At 49.7% G+C, this 17,699-nt stretch overlaps 1 protein-coding gene across 1 annotated transcript in view; it reads right to left on the reverse strand.

Moving 5' to 3' along the window:
* PTP4A3 (protein tyrosine phosphatase 4A3) overlaps positions 1–9,375 on the reverse strand; it is a 45,284-nt gene extending 35,909 nt beyond the window's left edge. Inside the window, exon 1 of the mRNA XM_061374214.1 lies at positions 9,261–9,375. The gene's annotated coding sequence lies outside the window, so the exon portion shown is untranslated. The remainder of the gene's footprint in view (positions 1–9,260) is intronic.
* Positions 9,376–17,699: the final 8,324 nt, after the last annotated feature.

The raw sequence follows: 17,699 nt of genomic DNA on the forward strand, positions 1-17,699 counted from the left end.
AACCAGCACCAAGCCTCAAGCCCCCTTGGTAGGGTTTTAATCAAAAGATACTACATCCTGGATGGTCCAACACAGCCAAAAGGGGATCAGTGGTAAAATACACATGTATGTTTTACTCTGATGAACTTAAGTGTTGTAAATCCACTTCAGCCTCTGAGCAAAGGGCCTGGCACAGGAAACTCCTGCTTCAGAAGTCCAGGGCTGAGATTAGCACGAGATTTGCAGGGCTAGAGTGTGAGTGGTTACACTGCTACCCAAGGGTGTCAAATGAAAGGAGAGGGAAGGGTGTTACTGAAGGCTGCATTAGGGATAAAACACCTCATCCTCTGCTATGCTAACATGGCTTTTGCATTGCAAATGCTAACAAAATTAGGTGATGGCTTCGAATCTGAGAACTTGTGTCAGCATGGAGGATGGTCAGCATGTCCCTTCTGCAGGTTGGGACCATGCCTGGTGAGGATGTCAGAGGGAGTAGCATGGATTTTCCTCTGTCAATGGGAGGACAAGCTGCAAACAGAGTCACTGGGGCTGTCTCCACTGCAGGGATGGGGAAGCCTAGATGCCCTTACACCCATTCTCAAGCAGGAGCACTGGGGTTATTTAGGTTGGCAGACCCAGGGCACTCGGTATAGCCTGCCAGAGAATAAACACCAGAGCAGGGAAAAAAGCCATTGGAGCTAAAAGCCAGTACACAAAGAACAAGGCCAAATGGGTACAAGTCATCCACAAATAAATTTAAGCTGGAAATGAGAGCAGTTTGTATCCGTGTGAGCAGCAAGGCTCTAGCAGCAGCTTTCCCGGAGGACTTGCCAGGGTCAAACGGCTCATTAGCTTTAAGAAGGAAGCTGGCAGGGGGGTTGCATTGCAGCTGCCTGGAACAGGAAGAGGGGGGGACCAGCCTTTAGACCAGCCAGAAATCAGTGGTGGCCTTGGGGTTTCATCATGATGTGAGACTTTTGCCACAGCTTCCATCCCGCCTGTGCTGGTGGGGTACAGAGGGATGCAAACAGCATCTAGGAGAAAGGGAAGCTACACAGGGAGGGGAAATAAAGAGGCACAGCTCCGTTTTTCCAGCTGACAGGAGCTTAAACACCGGCTGGGATTTGGGCTCAGGGCCCTCCATGAAATTCCACTTGGCTCATCTTAAGACAGCGGCTCTACTCCCCGAGCACCCTACGAGCATTTCAATAATAGCAGGAGGAATCAGACCTACTCGTCAAGCGTGTTGCTATTTGTGCAAGCGCTGTGTACCGGAGGGAAGCTTGAAGAACAAGTCCCCCTTTTTATAGCGCGCTGTATGCTGGCAGCGAGCCCTCAAATTAGGAGGAATTCAGAGAGAAGCAACAACAACAACAACAAAAAAGAAGCCTAAGGGGCTGGAGGGATTAATTTTGGAGGGGGAAAGAAAAATAGAGAGAGAGAACTAAGTGTGTGGTCCAGTGCATGCGACTTGGGGCTGCGACTGCACCCACTGCTGTCCCATCCACAGCAAACCTATGCAGGTTTCCCCACCTGCCCTTCTGATGTGCTGTCTCCCACCTCAGGAGACAGCTCCATCACGTCCATGCAAAAAAAAGAGAAGCATTTAAAATAGACAGAAATAGTATTTAAAATGATAGAAAGTTAATTAAGAAGCTGCCAGAGCAAAGGAGAGCCCACGAACAAAATCAGTTTGAGCTGGGAGTGGCAACGAAGGGTGAATGGGGAGGAAATGCTCTCTGCCACGAGGTTTCTAGGTTGGTTTTACCCCAAACTGGCTCAGTTCATCCCCATCATCTCTGAATGTGCAAGCTCCCTGCCTGAATGCAGCCCTGCTATCAGCATCCCCATCACTGGGGCACAGAGAGGGGTAGGAGATGACCTGGATCACGGGTTTAATCACCAGCCTTCAGCCTGGCTGCGCTTGCACTGGTGGCAGGGCCCCAGTGAGGGGACTCTGGCAGGAGCCCAGCACTGCTCCTACAGGGAAAAGCTTGGCTGTTCCTATCTCAGGGTACCCAGCCTTATGGGGATATCCCTGTGACCAGCAGGTTGCACCCCATGGGATGCATCCCCCCATCACCCTGGGGAGCACCAGCGCAGGGACATCCAGAGCCTTTCAGGGTAGGGAATTAGGCATGCCAGGAATTATCCTGCTTGTTTTCCAAACCCCCTGTTTTTCTGCCAGCCACACAATCAAGCAAGAAGCTGTAATTTGCCACTGACGGGGTGCAGGAAAGGAGGGGATGCAGTAGCTGGGACCAGCTTTCCCTTAAATGCCCCCTTAATGCCACCTTAAGAAATAATGAGCCGGGGGCAGCGGAGGTTACTGCTTTGGTATGAGAATTTTCATGAGCATGAGAAGGCAAAAAAAAAAAGAGACCACATTGCTCCAAAGTGGCTTTTTTTTCCCTTTAAAGAAAGCTTCAGGGGCTCTGGGAGAGCAAAGCTCACTGCAGTTTGTTTTCTGTTGTGCCCACGTTACCAAGCAGAGCCTGCAGAGGAATGCACAGCGAGGGGCACCCGGATGGGTAGTGCCCCTGGGTAAGCACTAATAGCCAGGTATGATGGGATGGTGAGGGGCACCAAGCCCAGTGCTCAACAAGCCACCTTCCCAGTTTAATGCAAGGTTTGCTTCCAGTAGCGCTCCAGTGCATAGAACCACAGACTGCTTTGGGTTGGAAAGGACCTTAACATCATCCAGTTCCAACCCCTTGCCATGGGCAGGGACACCTCACACTAAACCATGTTACCCAAGGCTCTGTCCAACCTGGCCTTGAACACCACCAGGGATGGAGCATTCACAACTTCCCTGTGCAACCCATTCCAGTGCCTCACCACCCTTACAGGGAATAACTTATTCCTTATATCCAATCTAAACTTCCCCTGTTTCAGTTTTAACCCATTACCCCTTGTCCTGTCACTACAGTTCCTAATGAAGAGTCCATCCCCAGCATCCCTATAGGCCCCCCTTCAGATACTGGAAGGCTGCTCTGAGGTCTCCATGCAGCTTCTCTTCTCCAGGCTGAACAGCCCAGTGCTCTCAGCCTGTCTCCATACAGGAGGTGCTCCAGCCCCTGCCCACCCTCTGACCACTGTGTTGCACACTGAGCTAGTAAATAAAGATATTATCACATTAAATATAAATCACAATCAATCATACACAAATCACATTAAAACAGTGATTCCAGAGGTTGGGATAATCAAGGCAATTCTGCCAGCGAGCAGCGCAGTAGCCGGCAGCTCCCAAAGCCTTCTCCAGAGGAGTTCAAACCCTCAAATACTTGGAATTGCTCTTTGAGGGAATTTACTTTAAAGCCGCTTTAACGGCAGCTGGGAATTACCAGGGAGGCACTTTGCGATTTCCCAGCTGCTGACCCCGTTCACATGAAGGGGGCCCTGGGCGACCGCCCAGCTCGGGAATATGCGCTGGAGCCAGTGAGCTGCACCCGCGATTCCCCTTGCCCCATGTTGTGGGAGCAGCACGGAGCAGCTATTGAGAATGGTAGAAACGAGAGAAAATAGAATCACAAGACCTTTAAGATCATTGAATCCAACCTGTACCCCAGCACTGCCAAGGCCACCACTAACCCATGGCACTGAGGCCTTGTCTCCACGGTGTGTGAACACTTGCAGGGTTGGTGACTCCACCCCTGCCCTGGGCAGCCTGTTCCAATGCATGAGCACCCTTTGGGGAAGGAATTGTTCCTCAGCTCCATCTAAACCTGCCCTGGTGCAGCTTGAGGCTGTTTCCTCTTGTCCCATCCCTTGTTCTTGGGAGCAGAGCCCAGCCCCTCCTGGCTCCATCCTCCTGTCAGGCAGCTGTAGGCAGCGATCAGGTCCCCCCGAGCCTTCTCTTCTCCAGACTGAACCCCCAGGTCCCTCAGCCGTTCCCCATCACACTTGTGCTCCAGGCCCTGCTCCAGCTCCATTCACCTTTTCTAGCCCTGCTCCAGCACCTCAATGTCTCCCTTGTAGTGAGTGGCCCAGAACTGATCTCCAGCATCCAGCAGTAAGGGTTTGAGCCTGCTTAGCTGGGATGTGGTAGGGTCATTTTTTAAGTCCCTTTTCCCATGAAGGCTGAAAACTGCACCCAACTGCACTGCTTCATACCAAGAGCTAAAGTAGAGCTGGGAGCTCCAAAAAACCAAGCCAATGTCCCAACTTGCTGGTGGCACATTGCTTTTTAAGCATTTTGTTTGTTTGTTTGTTTGTATCAATAGGACTGCAAGTGACAGGTCCTGCTTGAAGACTGGAAGATGTCACCAGCTCAGCTGTAGTTGTTCCTCTTGCAAAACCTTAGTGCTCCCCTGTCCACCCCATTGTCCTGAGAAGGTTATGGAGTCCTTCTCTGCTCTAAACCTACATGGGGACATCTTGGTCACAGCTGACTCAAACCCTGGAGATGGCAGACCTGGAAGAGATGGGATGGCTCTGGTGCTGGGTAGAGGCAGCCCCATGCCCAACTGCTACCAGATGCCAACCCACCTGCACCATGCAGCCAAGTCACCTGCAGCAAAGGGGGCCCCCAAAGCCACAAGCAAGTGTAAGGCTGATAAGCATCAACCTCCCCTCATCACCCACAGCCCTGCACTGGCTTTCTTTGCTTTGTTATGCTTGAAAGACACTTGTGGAAAAACACAGCAGAAAGGGTTTGAGTGGCAGCTGGAGAAGGAAAACAACTTGGCAAGGAGCGGGCTGAAGGACACAGGCGTTCCCATTTCAGTGCTGAACTCCCAAGGGTGCTGCTCCCAGGGTTTATTGACCGACTCAACAAGCTGGCCTTGCAAGCCATGGCAGGGAGGGACACAGCTTTTGGTCAAGGTGGCACTTTATTAACTCTATAATCAACCGGTGACATAATCAACAGGGACTCAATGCACACAGTCAACAAGACCCTGCAATCACTGCATCTGCACTGTCACCCCAACATCACCCCCAAAAAGCCATCAGGTGGTCTCTGCAGTACAAAGGGGACCAGAAAATAAAGGGAAAAACTAAAACTCAAAAAGTCCAGGCAGGTACAATCTGCTTAAAATAACAAAGGTGTGCGTCCTTGACTCAGTCAGTGCAGCAGACACAGAGGAGTGAGTTGCTTGGCTCAGTATTAGAAGGAGAAATAATCATTGCCATAACAAACCAAGAACAATTAGACGCAGCCAGGTCAGGTTCATTAAGGGTGAAAGGCAACAGTTTGACTCCAAACCCAGCCTGAAAGGTTGCATCGATAGGATCTTCCCCAGCACAAGTCTGTGTGGGAACTCATCATTCCCCCCCCAATTCCTTCTCCTTGCAACACACCACATCGCTCCCAGCTCTCACGTTAAATATCTTATTAACTGCAGTGACGCAAGAGAGGAAATCTCCGAGAAGTATCAGAGAGGGAACACATTCACCATCGATACGGCTGCAGAGATCTGCATGCAAAATGCATTCACCCCCTTCTTTCCCACCCCCTTTCCTCTGAACACGATGCCATGGGAAACTGAAGCTGACATCCAAACAGCGAGAGACTCACAGTAAAAATATTAAGATGAAGAACGAAAAGAGCCATAAAAACTTGCCTTCCAGGAAACCATTTGGATGCAGACCCTGCGCAGCTGCAGCCACCCTCCGCGTTGTGTTCAACCCCCTCCTGCTTTCCGGCTTGGAAATCAAGGCAGGGTGGGGAAGAAAAGGGGATAAAACCCCAGAGGATAAAGAGGAGAAGTGATATTGCAGCTGATGAGCCCGAGAGGCTGTTGGCAAAGTGGTCCAGCAATCATCAGAAATTCAGACGGTCACGTGAGGAGCCTGTCTGCAGCTCCCGCTCAGGCTCAGCACTTCCCGAACTGCACACGCAGCAGTTCTCCCGCCCCACTCCCACCCGTTTTCCAGCCCCATGTTCCATCTAAACCCCTCCATCAGGCTTTAAACACCGCAAGGTGACTGAGGGCTTCCTGCCAAAGATGCTCCGGCCACAAAGGTGGATTCGTGCCATGCAAGTGCAGATAAAGCATCGCTTACGCTGCAAAGGCTTTCCACCTACATCCTAGCAGGCAGCGGGGTTTTCTCCATCAGGATGTGCACAGTGGCCATCACCTCACCATGGGGCTGATGGGGGTCGCACTGATGTGGAGGAGCACCCAGAGAACATGCTGTACCTGTTCCCGGGACCAGCCTGTCCCTGGGCAACCCTAGGCATGCCCAAAACTGGCCCCCGAGCTGCCCTGGTTGCATCAGAGCAGGCAGGTGAGCCCAGACACCTCCAGGGCGAGGTGGCAGCTGCCTTTTTTCTTTATTTATTTAATTTTAGGGGCTTATTTGCTTTAGTTTTCACCTGGGATGTTGCTCACACCCAAAGGATGCTCATTCCTCTCCCATCCTTCATTGCCCAATGGCATGGCAGCTCCCAGGGACTCACCAGGACCAAGCAAAGGTCCCTCTGCAAATGCTGCTCTATACAACCTCACCATCCCACTCCCTAAAATCTTTTGGACAATGAAAATGGATGCTTTTTCTCTGCTTGCACCCATTCTTGAGATAAATTCGCGTGAGGAATTAAGAGACTCAAAGGCTTCACGCTGCCTCGTCTTCACCGCCCGGCCGGAGATGCATTGCATCGCAGTAAAGTCAGGCAGATACAGTGGGACTAAAAAAAGAGTGTGTTTTTCTTTTTTTAAAGCCGGATTGCCTTTCACGGCATCTATATTTATAGGTAGAGCTGTTGAAATCTTAAGGGCTCCTTGCCACAGGAATCCGGTCACGTCTTGTGTTCACAAAGTGGCGTAACTGGGCAAAAAATGAGCATTTAACGGAGCAATGGTCGCTGCATCCCTCCTTTAGCTTTGGGTACAGTCAGAGGGGGAAAAGAAAAGATGCAAAATACATAGGGGAGATGTGCGTGCCCCCACCATGTGCCATGATCTGTAGTTTCCAGGTTTGGAGCACAGCGAACATGGGATTTCACACCCACCCCTGGACCGGCACTTTCCTTCTCAGCCAATGATAAACAAGAAACCCCAAAACCCTTTTCTGGGTGTTTATTTTTGCTTTCTGTTTGTCTATCAGTGGCACACTCAAACCTTCCCCTGCATTTTGTTTAATGGTTCAAAAAACCCCAATGGGGTTCAGCTCCACAGCAGTCAAACTTGCTCTCCCCGTTCGAAGCCGCTTTGGAACACCATTCACCAACACGCCGCAGCACACGATGCCCAGAAACCACACAGCCTCAGCCCAAAAGCTTGCAGTTTCCTTACACAACAGGATGCTACGTTGCTAAAAACCCCCCATTTATTGTAATTTGTGCTATAAAAACCCATTGCGCCACGTCCGATGATGTGCTACCACCCCACTGAGTGCATCTGGATGCTCAACTCTCTATTTCCTTACGGCAACCTATGCCTATTCCAGTCAAAAACCCAAACTGTAATTAAAGTTATTGATAGGAGCCAATGTTTACTGTTTGCTATTTTAATATCAAGTGCTGCTGGATTTCAAGCCACTGATTTCCATCGCTTGCAGGGGATGATTAAGCTGGAAATGTGCCTAAATGCCGGGGGGGGTTTTGACGTTTCTACAGGCACTTCTGCCGTCAAACCCAAGAGGCTGATCCCAGTGGATGCTTCTCGTCAGGGACCACCTCAACTGGAAGCCACTGAGTGATTTTTGAGCACACACAGAAATAAAACTAAACCAGTCGTAATGAAAGCTTTCAGCAGTGCCAATGGGACGAAGGTTGGTAGCGCTCCAGTGACACGACTATTTTCAGCCTCGTGAAAGTTTAAGTATTGCTTTCCCAAAGGAATGGATTTCAGGTTGTAGCTTTTACTAGGTTAAAAGTCTCTTCCTTCACTTGCCCACGTGTCAGATTTGCAGCCCCTAATAGCATCCCATGTCCCCCAAAGAGGCTATGATGGGAACTCTGCTGCAACATAGCAACAGCCGGCGCCTGGGTGGTTAACTCTGAAGCCTAGTGACAACACACCATGAAGTTCCTGGATGTATGTAAGTATTGGTGGGTGTACAAAGCTCCCAGCTTTAAATACACCTGCAGCATTTTCAGTATACACCACTAGCAATGACATGACCAAACAATCTGCAACCATTATAACCACGGAATTCAAATCCAGCTCACAACAGGGTAGGGAGGCGTGTGAGATTTAGCATGCAAACCACTCACCAGCCCCATTTATCCACACTACTCTTTTTCCACTGCTTCCAATAAATACACAAGTTCATTAAGGCCTACTTCAGTTGCTGATCCTCCTTTAGCAAGGGGGATGTATGTATATAAAACCAACTCAGCAGCCCCAGCTGCTCCGTTTACATTTCACCTCCTTTGAGCAGAAGGATGAAGCCGTAACCGAATTAACTGGAAACTGGCAGCAGCACAAACTTGCCAGATTCCAGCTAATTGCTCGGATTAGTAACTCCAGTCGCATGCAAAATCCACCTTACCTACGGCAGAGGAAGGCAGCGCATGGGGTGTCCTCCTGCTCTGTGACCCGCCTGCTTTCACACGGGGGCCCACCAGCCTCCCGAAACCCCCTTAAACCTCATTAGCACAACGGAAACACGCTCAAATATGGCACAGGAGAGGCCGTCACTGCTGCAACTGCAGCAAGAGCAGCCCCATGCGTTGAACGCCGTTTCCCTGCAAAGAGGTGGGAAACGTCCATTGGGATGGCGCGACCGGACAGCACGGAATATTCTGCGCTTCCCCCCACCCCAACCCCGGGCCCCTTGAAACGCTGAGAGCGTGGTGAGGCCGCCCGGAGAATGCAAGTGCCCAACATGCGCACCCTGCAGCACACCCAGCGCGCATCGCCACGGGACACGGGGCTCTCAGGGTGCTCCGGTGCTGTCCTATAATGAGGGGCGCGAACGCAGCACCGCACGTGGTCTCCCCACCGGGGCTACCGCAGCATCGTGCATGGTCCCCGTTCTCCCCCCGCCCCGCTGCACCGCGCAGTGCCCTGCTTGAGCCTGGCAAGGCTCTGCCTGGTGTGTGTGTCCCCCGATGGGTATCGGGGTTACCGCACCCCGCGCACGGCCCCGCACACGGGGTCACCGCATCGCGCACCCATGCGCGGCCTCCCCCTGCACGCCGCGACCGCCCCGCTCCCGGCCTCCCCGGCGGAGGGGGAAAGGAAGGAAGGAAAGAAGGAAGGAAGGAAAGGAGGGCTCGCCCCGCACCCGGGCGGCCCCACGCTTCGCTCCGCGCATGGCTCCCTCCCGCCCGCATTGTTGCGCGGGCGGCCCCACATGCCGCCTCCTCGCCGCCCGTCCCGCGCACTGACCTGCTCGCCGGCTCCGGCCGTGCCGCCCCGTTCTGCGCTGTCCCCTTCCCGTTCCGAGCCGTGCCGTCCGGTTCCGTTCCGTTCCGTTCCGCTCCGCGCCCCGCACATGCAGCTGCTGCAGCCCCGCGCGCGCCCCCTGCCCGCCCCGGCCCCGCCCCCTCGATCCGGCCTCGGCGTCACGTGGTACGGCGGAGCCAATAGGGAGGGGAGGGAAGAGACGGCAGGGCCGGTGAAGGGGCGGGGCTAAAGGAGGGAGGGGCTTGGAGAGAGGGACAGGGCTGCTTGGTGGGCGGGGCTAGAGACTGGTCTTGCCCATATTTGGGGTTGGGCGGGGCCAGGTGAGGGGGCGCAGGGAGGTGGGGGGGTGAGGTGAGTGTGCGGGAGGAAGGAAAGGGAGGAGAAGGAAAGGGAGGAGGAGGAGGACGGAGAAGATGATGAAAAAGATGATGAAGAGGATGATGAAGAAGAAGATGAAGAAGAAGATGAGGAGGAATAAGAAGGTGATGATGAAGAAGATGATGAAGAAGGAAAGAGGGGGAAGGAGATGAGGAAGAGGAGAGGGAAGAAAAAGAGTAAGAGAAGAAGGAAATGAGAGGAGGAAGAATAAAATCAGGATGAAGAGGAGGAGGAAGAAGATGATGATGAAGAAGGAGAAGATGATGATGCCCATGGCAGGGGGGTTGGAACGAGATGATCTTTGGATCCTTTCCAACCCTAACGATTCTATGATTCTATGATTCTCTGATGCAGAAGCACAAGAATATGATAAAGAAGATGATGATGACGAGGAGTAAGATGAAGAAGACAAAAGAGGAAGGTAAGGAAGGAAGCCTAGAGCCTAGGGCATAGCAGTTTGCACAAATCTTGGTGCAGTGGAACCCCCCTTCCCCATGCTGGCCAGGGTGGGTGCAGGGAGTAGCTGCTCATTCCTATGGCTCTATAAAGGATGTATTCAACGTCTCACCATGAGCAGTGCTGGCCACAGCAGGGTGATCCATGGGGTCACTGTCTTAGGGTCTGTTGTGATTCAAGAGCTGCTATTGCTCAGCCTGTCTGGTCAAGCTCCTTGCCCCAGGTTATCAGCCTTTGCTGCTGTAAATCCCTGTGTAGAGCTGTGGCATAAAGAATGACCATAAATCCAAAGGAATAGGAACACAGCACCTGCCTCTTTTCATTTATGTCTGATTTATTGAGGACTCTTTTAGCAGGAGTCACTGTGGAGTCAGCCAACAGCTTTGCAGCCATTAAAGCAATAGTAGGATAGGGCTTCTGGGGTGACAAAAGGCAGAGGGATGAGGTGATTCCTCAGGAGTCACACACAGATATGTAGGTATGAAAGGGCAGCAGCTGAATGTCAGATGTGCATTTGAAGGATGCTTTTTGCTGTGCTCTGAAAGGCACTAAAACGGTGCCGTCTAAACCAGAACCATCTGAGAGTGCTTTGTGCTTCTGAGAACACTGTTATAAAAGGGCCAGGAGGCCTCCTCTTTGGTTAAGGGTCACCTGGCATGACCTGCAGCAAGTCCTCCATCAGAACATGAGAAAGGCTGATTTGGCACAGTGAGTGTTTCCAACAGGGAAAAAAAAAAAAAGAGAAGGGAAAAAAGGAAGGAAAAAGTTCCGAATTTCTTCATTCATCATAAAAAACTCCAAAATCAATAAAGGAAACAAGTCAAGTTTAGGTTTCTTAACGTGACGGATCTTGTGCAACTCCAGTGTATATGTGTAAATAAATACAACGGACCTTTGGCTAAAACTGCTGCATCTGTTGGCCAATTTAAAGGATATTGGAGACATTCCATTTCTGCAAGTTTGAAAGCAGGCAGCTGGATGCAAGGGATTTCCATCAGCACGCCTCCCTCTTTCCCCTTTGCCTCTTGAGGCAGAGGCATAGCACAAGCTCAAGTTAGACACCAGCAAATTCACACCTTGCAATAGACGCCTGCTGAAGACAGAAAGCAAACTGTTACTTCCCTTGCTATTGACATTTAGGTTTTGCTATTTGCCTCCCTGCTCCTTCTTTCTGAGTGAGAAAATTATCTGTTATTCACATCAACGTCTCTAATGCAATACTCGGAGCGTGACTTTCGGTGCTGCTAGAATTAGGCTGGCAAAGCTTAGCAAAAGCTCTGAAGGGCAGAAGTCCTCCTGCTATTGCTGGGGATGGTAGGACCCACTGAGAAACCCGCCTGCGAATGCTTTCTTTAAAAGCAAAACCCATTGAAAACTGAAACAAGTAAACATCATAAAATCCAGCACAAAGAAAAAACAACTTTGCAGCTGCTCTGGTTGGTTGGGTATTTTTGGTCAAACCCTTTCTTGTTAAAAGAGCGTGACCCCTTTCCATTCTGTGGGGATTCCCAGGCATGATGGGGAACTGCATTTGGGATCTGTTTGTTTGTTCTGTATCCTTTACTGTTTGCGGATATGACAGACCTGCCTTTGGGTTACAGCAAATGCCAGTGATCTGTTTCTGCTTAGCTGAGAACCTGAGAGCGGTGCTTGGCAAGCTGTTCTTTGCTTACCATTTCAAATGTCGCATAGAGCACAATCTCAGCTTGACAGCTCTGGCATGAGAAAAAGGGGCAACAGCATGAGCCTCCACCGCATCGCCTCAGAAGGGCTGTCAAACCCAGCTTGATCCCTCTTGCATGGGTGAAGATGGAAGTTTGCTGTGCCTGAGAGAGGAGCTTCTCAGCCTGGGGTGTAAATTCATACCAGTTTTGTTGCTGCTCTTTGGTAGGGGAAATTAGAATCATAGAATGGTTGGGGTTGGAAAGGACCTTAAGATCATCCAGTTCCAATCCGCTGCCATGGGCAGGGTCACCTCACACTAAACCATGTCACTCAAGCCTCTGTCCAACCTGGCCTTGAACACTGCCAGGGATGGAGCATTCACAACTTCTCTGGGCAATCCATTCCAGTGCCTCAGCACCCTCACAGTAAAGAACTTCTTCCTTATATTGAATCTAAACTTCCCCTGTTCAAGTTTTAACCCATCACCCCTTGTTCTATCACTACAGTCCCTAATGAACAGTCCATCCCCAGCATCCTTATAGGTCCATTGTGTCCATTGTAAGGTGGAGGAGAAAATGGAAGCACTAAAAATTGATATGAGGAACACCTTCAGGTCTCCTGGCAAGCCTGAATCCATCTTCAGTCAAACCCTGCTTCACTTCTCAGGGGGAACTGGATGATCTTAAGGTGCTTTCCAACCCAAACCATTCTATGATTTTAGAGAATTAGGACAAAAGTGTTTCCACAATCAGGTCACTGCTTTAAGAGGATCAAACAGACACCATGTTAGCTGTAATTTCCTGCATTTGAGTGGATATTCAGCACAAATATCGACAATCTCCTCTTCATATTACCATCCTTGAGCATGTTTTTGGGCGTAATGCGCTTGAAAAGCAATGTGGAAGGACTTAAACCTGTGCGTGGATGCTGAGTTTGCCTTACTGATAGTGGAAAGCCTGGCCATGTTTTAATGTGTGTTTGTCAAAGCGCTTGTGTTACAGCTAGGATACTTTCCTGGATCAAGCCCACGCAGCCTTCGTATTTGCAGAAATGATGGAAATGCAATCCATACACCTGCTTTGTTTGAGTTTCCGTCATCGTTTTTTCCATGCTCTTCCCCTACCCCTTCTGTCATTTCCATTTCAGCCAAAAGCAGCTTTTCTTTTGAAGCCAGGACACCGTTAACACTGAATTGATGGAAAAAACTGCTCTCCTTTTTGCCACCTGCAGACATCACTTCTCACTGCTGCTGTGTTAGAGAAGGAGCAAGGGAAAAGTAGTGATTCTGGGATGGAAAGTTTAGAGGAGGAACCATTCCTTCAGGGTAGGAAGCGAAACATAAGTTCTTGATATGTCAGTGTTAATGGTCCAGCACTGATGCCTCCTTCCCCATCCACTTTTAAGCTGAACAGACTTTATCAGCCACTGGAGCTTCTGTCTTGTAGTTCTCCTTTGGTGAAGCACTTACCTCATCATGTTCCTCTGGGATTTCAGCATCTGGATGAGGTTTCCAGTCACCAGTCCTGACACAGACATCGCATTCCCTGCCCATGGCAGGGGGTTGCATCTAGATGATCTTAAAGTCCTTTCCAACCCTTACTATTCTATGATTCTATTATTCACCTGCACTACAAGTGACCTGGGTTTCTCCAGCTTGTAGTGGTCCCAGAAGCTGCTGTAAACTGACTTTTCCTTTTCATTGATACCTTTTCTTTCTGGGAGAGAGAAGAAAAACCAAAACCAAACCCCCCAAACAAACCCAATGCAATAATTAATTCAGATCTTATTTATTCTATTTCCTTAAGTTAGCTTTTCCTCCAGGAGAGGCTCAAAATGGAGCACTTCCCTCTTTAGGAAGAGTCATTTAATAGCTGGACCAGCACTTGGAATTCACTCGAAGGCACTGACTAATTCAGCATGAGTGAAACTGAAGTTCACTCATACGTGGTAACGCCTTTCTTTTTCCCACACTCATCTAAACCTTGTTTGCCTACTTCACAGATTCCCCAGGTATTAATAGCCAACAAAGGCTTCAGAACAGAAAGACCTGGGCCCAGAGACTGAAAGGTTGCATTTGCATGTAAGAGAGATGGGGGAGGCTCTAAAGGGATCACAAGTGCTGCAGATAGCCTGGCTCCTTGCCCTCCTACACAGCTGAAGCTCAGGCCTGCTTTCTCAAGCACATGGCATAGTCCAGGGCTTTCATCTGGGCTGAGAACGTGGTTAAATCCTTCCAGGCACCGCAACATGGAATGGTGTTTTAACCACATCAGGGAAGGCAGGATAGGTCTCCTAGGGTAGGGCTTCTTCACATGCGGTCCCTGCACTACTGGTGGTCCATAGCATGCCCGAAGGTGGTCTGCAAACTGATTGCAATTAGGAAAATAAAACCATACACATTGCATTCCCACGCCTGCAGGCCAGCAATCAGAAAGGAGATGGAGTAAGAGTAACAGATAATGATGCAGAGTTTTAGGTCCTGGTGGCAGCTCTTTCAGTGATGCTATGGCCCTCAAGTTCTGTCCTTTTGTATTAAATAAGGTGAATTGCTCATTTGGTTGAAGGAGGTTGGTGGGGAACCAGGCTGGTTATCCCACTGGCACCGGAAAGCTGGGCTGGTACATGCTGCAAGAGCCCTGCTTGCAGCCAGAAGTTATCTGGAGCCAATCCCGCATACCTATTCAAACAGCCTTCGTTTTCCTCATTAGAGGACATACTTGCATAATCTTCTTTGTATGATAAGGAGCACTGCCTACTTTCTGTCTCACACCCAGGCCTCCAGACTTAGCCAGGCCTAAGGAAAGGACTACTCTGTGTAACCAGCTCTACCTGGGAGTGTAGACACATCCTAAGGAAGTGATACTATCAGGGTTTGGGAGTAAGGGTGTGCTCCAGGCATCCAGCAAAGATGAGCACTGTGACTTGCAGGCTGGTGTGGAGACAGCAATGGGAAGAGGGTGGGAAACAAGGAGCTCGGAAATGTCTCTGTACCTCAGAGGAGATTCCTCCTTGGTCCCATTAGAAAACAGTGCTTTTGCTGTTTATCTTGCGAAGGATGTTTGAAAGCTGCTGCTGAAAATCAGTTGAGGAAAGGAAGCTTGCCCACATCCATCCTAAGCTTGGTAATGAAGTGTCTGCATTACCAGCCGAGCCTCAAATAATTCGACTTGGCACTATTCAAAGCCACAGAGTCCAGAATCTGTACATTGGATAGATCTCTGGCCCCAGTTCTGGTTCATTCTCCTACAAGGTCTTTAGGATCTCACATGGCTAAGAATGCATTCATCCCTGTGTGGATGCTCATAATATAGACATAAGCATCTTGCTGGGGTTTAGCTTAGACCACTTCGGTGAAACCTAGAAAACCAAGCACCTGGAGCAAGATCTGGCCTTTCCAATGGAGTTTGGTTGCGTTCAGTGATGGATGTGAAGGAAACTCGTAATTCTTGGGATGGCGGAGGCAGGGGATGAGTAAATCAGTTTGCAGTTGGAAGTATGGGAGTAACAGGACATTTATTTCCTTGGAGAAGTTCTTCTGGTGCTCCACCACATTTCTGCACTGTTCTAAGGGACAATAGCATCTGGTCTTTAAGCTTAAACTGGAGACATTCTTCCTTTAAGTCCTTACGGGCCCTGTTTTAACACTGTTGGTGGCAGCAGGGTGAGCAAGCCTTTATTCCATGGAAAGTGGAGGCAGGCAGAGGTTAAGTGACTTTCCAAAGGCCATGTAGGAAATCGGTAGGGCAGGAAGCTGGTCATTAGGACATCCTTTCTGCAGAATATAACAAGAGATGGACCAAGAGGTGCAGAGGAAGAACGGGACTTGCCCAAGGTTGCTGCATCACCCCATCTCCTGAAAGCACTTGCCCTGGCAGCAGAGATTATCACATACTTCCCGTAGCTCCACTGCAAGAGATGAATGGGAAGGGGGGTGTGGGGGAAACAAGACGGTTGCTATTAATTCAGTTGAGCTTGACTGGACATGCACAAGCAATCTGGAGAAGGAAATAGTTCTGGTTCTGTCTGGTTCATCAGAAAACTCCTCCCACTGAAGCTTTCCGGCAGGAAATCGAGTTACAAACATTACATGATCTGAGCAGATTCTCATACACTGATCCTACCCTGGGGACAGGACACTTTGGTGAGCTGCTTATTGAGGATGTAGTTTTTAGATGCCTTAACCCTTTCTGGAGTGTCACTTTGAGAGCATCACAGCTCTTTGTGCAGGGCAGGCTGTAGAGATCACAAGGAAATGGATTTACAATTGTTGGGGTCATTCGTCATCAATGAAGAGGTCCTGTCTTTGTGTGGAGGAAAGGAGGGGAGGGATGGGGAGACTTTATTCTACTTGCTTTTCCTACTGAAGAAAACTGAGATCTGTCGACAATGTTTCCTGGAACACCCTAAAGATGACCAAAAAACGTGTGGTTTCTGGCACCAGCCTGACCATGCAAGTGAAACTCTCAATGGTGAAAGGAACTGAATTGTACTTGGACTGTTTCGGCTCCATTGTTTTTTATTAACAGAAATGCCTGAAAAACAATAGGAGAGAAGCTGCCATTGTGAAAACTCAGACACCTACTGCTTCAGCTAAGGGTTAAGATAAATTGTAATCTGCACGTTCAAGTGATATAATGAACCTTAAGGAAATAAATCCTGACGCTTGCTAATAGCTCTGAGATTTAAAACACAAAAGCATAGAGATGGAAGGAGCTTTTCTTACAGAACAGAAAGCAAAAAGGACCCCAGCTCCTATTTTAGTCTTTATCCAATTACCAGTGCTATAAACAAAAGTCTGACACTGAGGAAAGAGGAAAGGTGAGAGCTCCCTGCAGTGATACCAAGGAGTTTTTCATGTGATGGCTGATTAATGGGTGGTTACAGCCCTCAGCACAGTGCTGGAGGGTGGGAAGGTAGGGATGGCCCCTGCTAGCAGTGCTTCCTGCTTGCATGCAGCCTGCCATGTCTCAGGTTTCCTTTGTGTTCCTCTAAGAAGCAGAGCATCTCCTGATGAAGGTCACAGCTTTGATCCCCACGGCTCTCTCGGGTGTTTATGGATGGCCATTATTAGTAACACAGGCTTGCGCATGCAACTGCTCCGTGCCTGCCCTTGTCTGACTGCAAGGGAGCAGGGGCAGCGTAACAAAAAGAAGTATAAATAGAGCCTTTTTAAAAGGCTGTTAAATAGAAATAGACTTTTAGGGAGAGAGGGAAAGAATGAGGCATGTTGCTATAGGAACTGCCAATAGTTTATTTAAGAAGGGCAAAGAAACAAACACCACTGAAAAGTGAAGTCAGGAGGAGCTGAGGATTGCTGAAAGGAACTTTCAGGTCACAGGCATGGAGGGGCCAGGTAAGAGCAGTGAGTTTCTACTAGACCTGTGCTGAGAAAAGTCATCCTGGTTTGCCTCTTGTGAGGTGGTCTGGAATAGGTTACTGCAAGGATCAGAGGGCTGGAGCAGCTCTGCAATGGAGACAGGCTGAGATGGGTTGGTTCAACCTGGAAAGGAGAAGGCTCCTTAAGGGGAGACCTTAGAGCAGCTCCAGTGCCTAAAGAGCTACAGGAAACCTGGAGAGGGGCTTGGGACACGGGATGCAGGGATGGGATGAGGAGGAATGGCTCCAACTGGAAGGTGGAAGAACTAAGAGATGGGATGTTGGGAAGAAGTTCTTTACCACGAGGATGGTGGGACACTGGAAGGGGTTGAATGGAGAAGCTGTGGCTGCCCCATCCCTGGCAGTGTTCAAGGCCAGGTTGGACACAGGGGCTTGGAGCAACCTGCTCTAGTGGAAGGTGTCCCTGCCCGTAGCAGTTGTTAGAACTGGATGAGCTTTGGGGTCCCTTCCAACACAAACCCATCTGGGATCCTATGTAATGTGCGTTTCCAGTTACAGAAACTGTGTTTCCATGATTCTTGTGTG

Source organism: Neopsephotus bourkii, unplaced genomic scaffold, assembly GCF_033783945.1.
Source record: "Neopsephotus bourkii isolate Nb327-2 ecotype Australia unplaced genomic scaffold, CSIRO-AGI_Nbou_v1 NB_1637, whole genome shotgun sequence".
Classification (NCBI taxonomy): Eukaryota; Metazoa; Chordata; class Aves; order Psittaciformes; family Psittacidae; genus Neopsephotus; species Neopsephotus bourkii.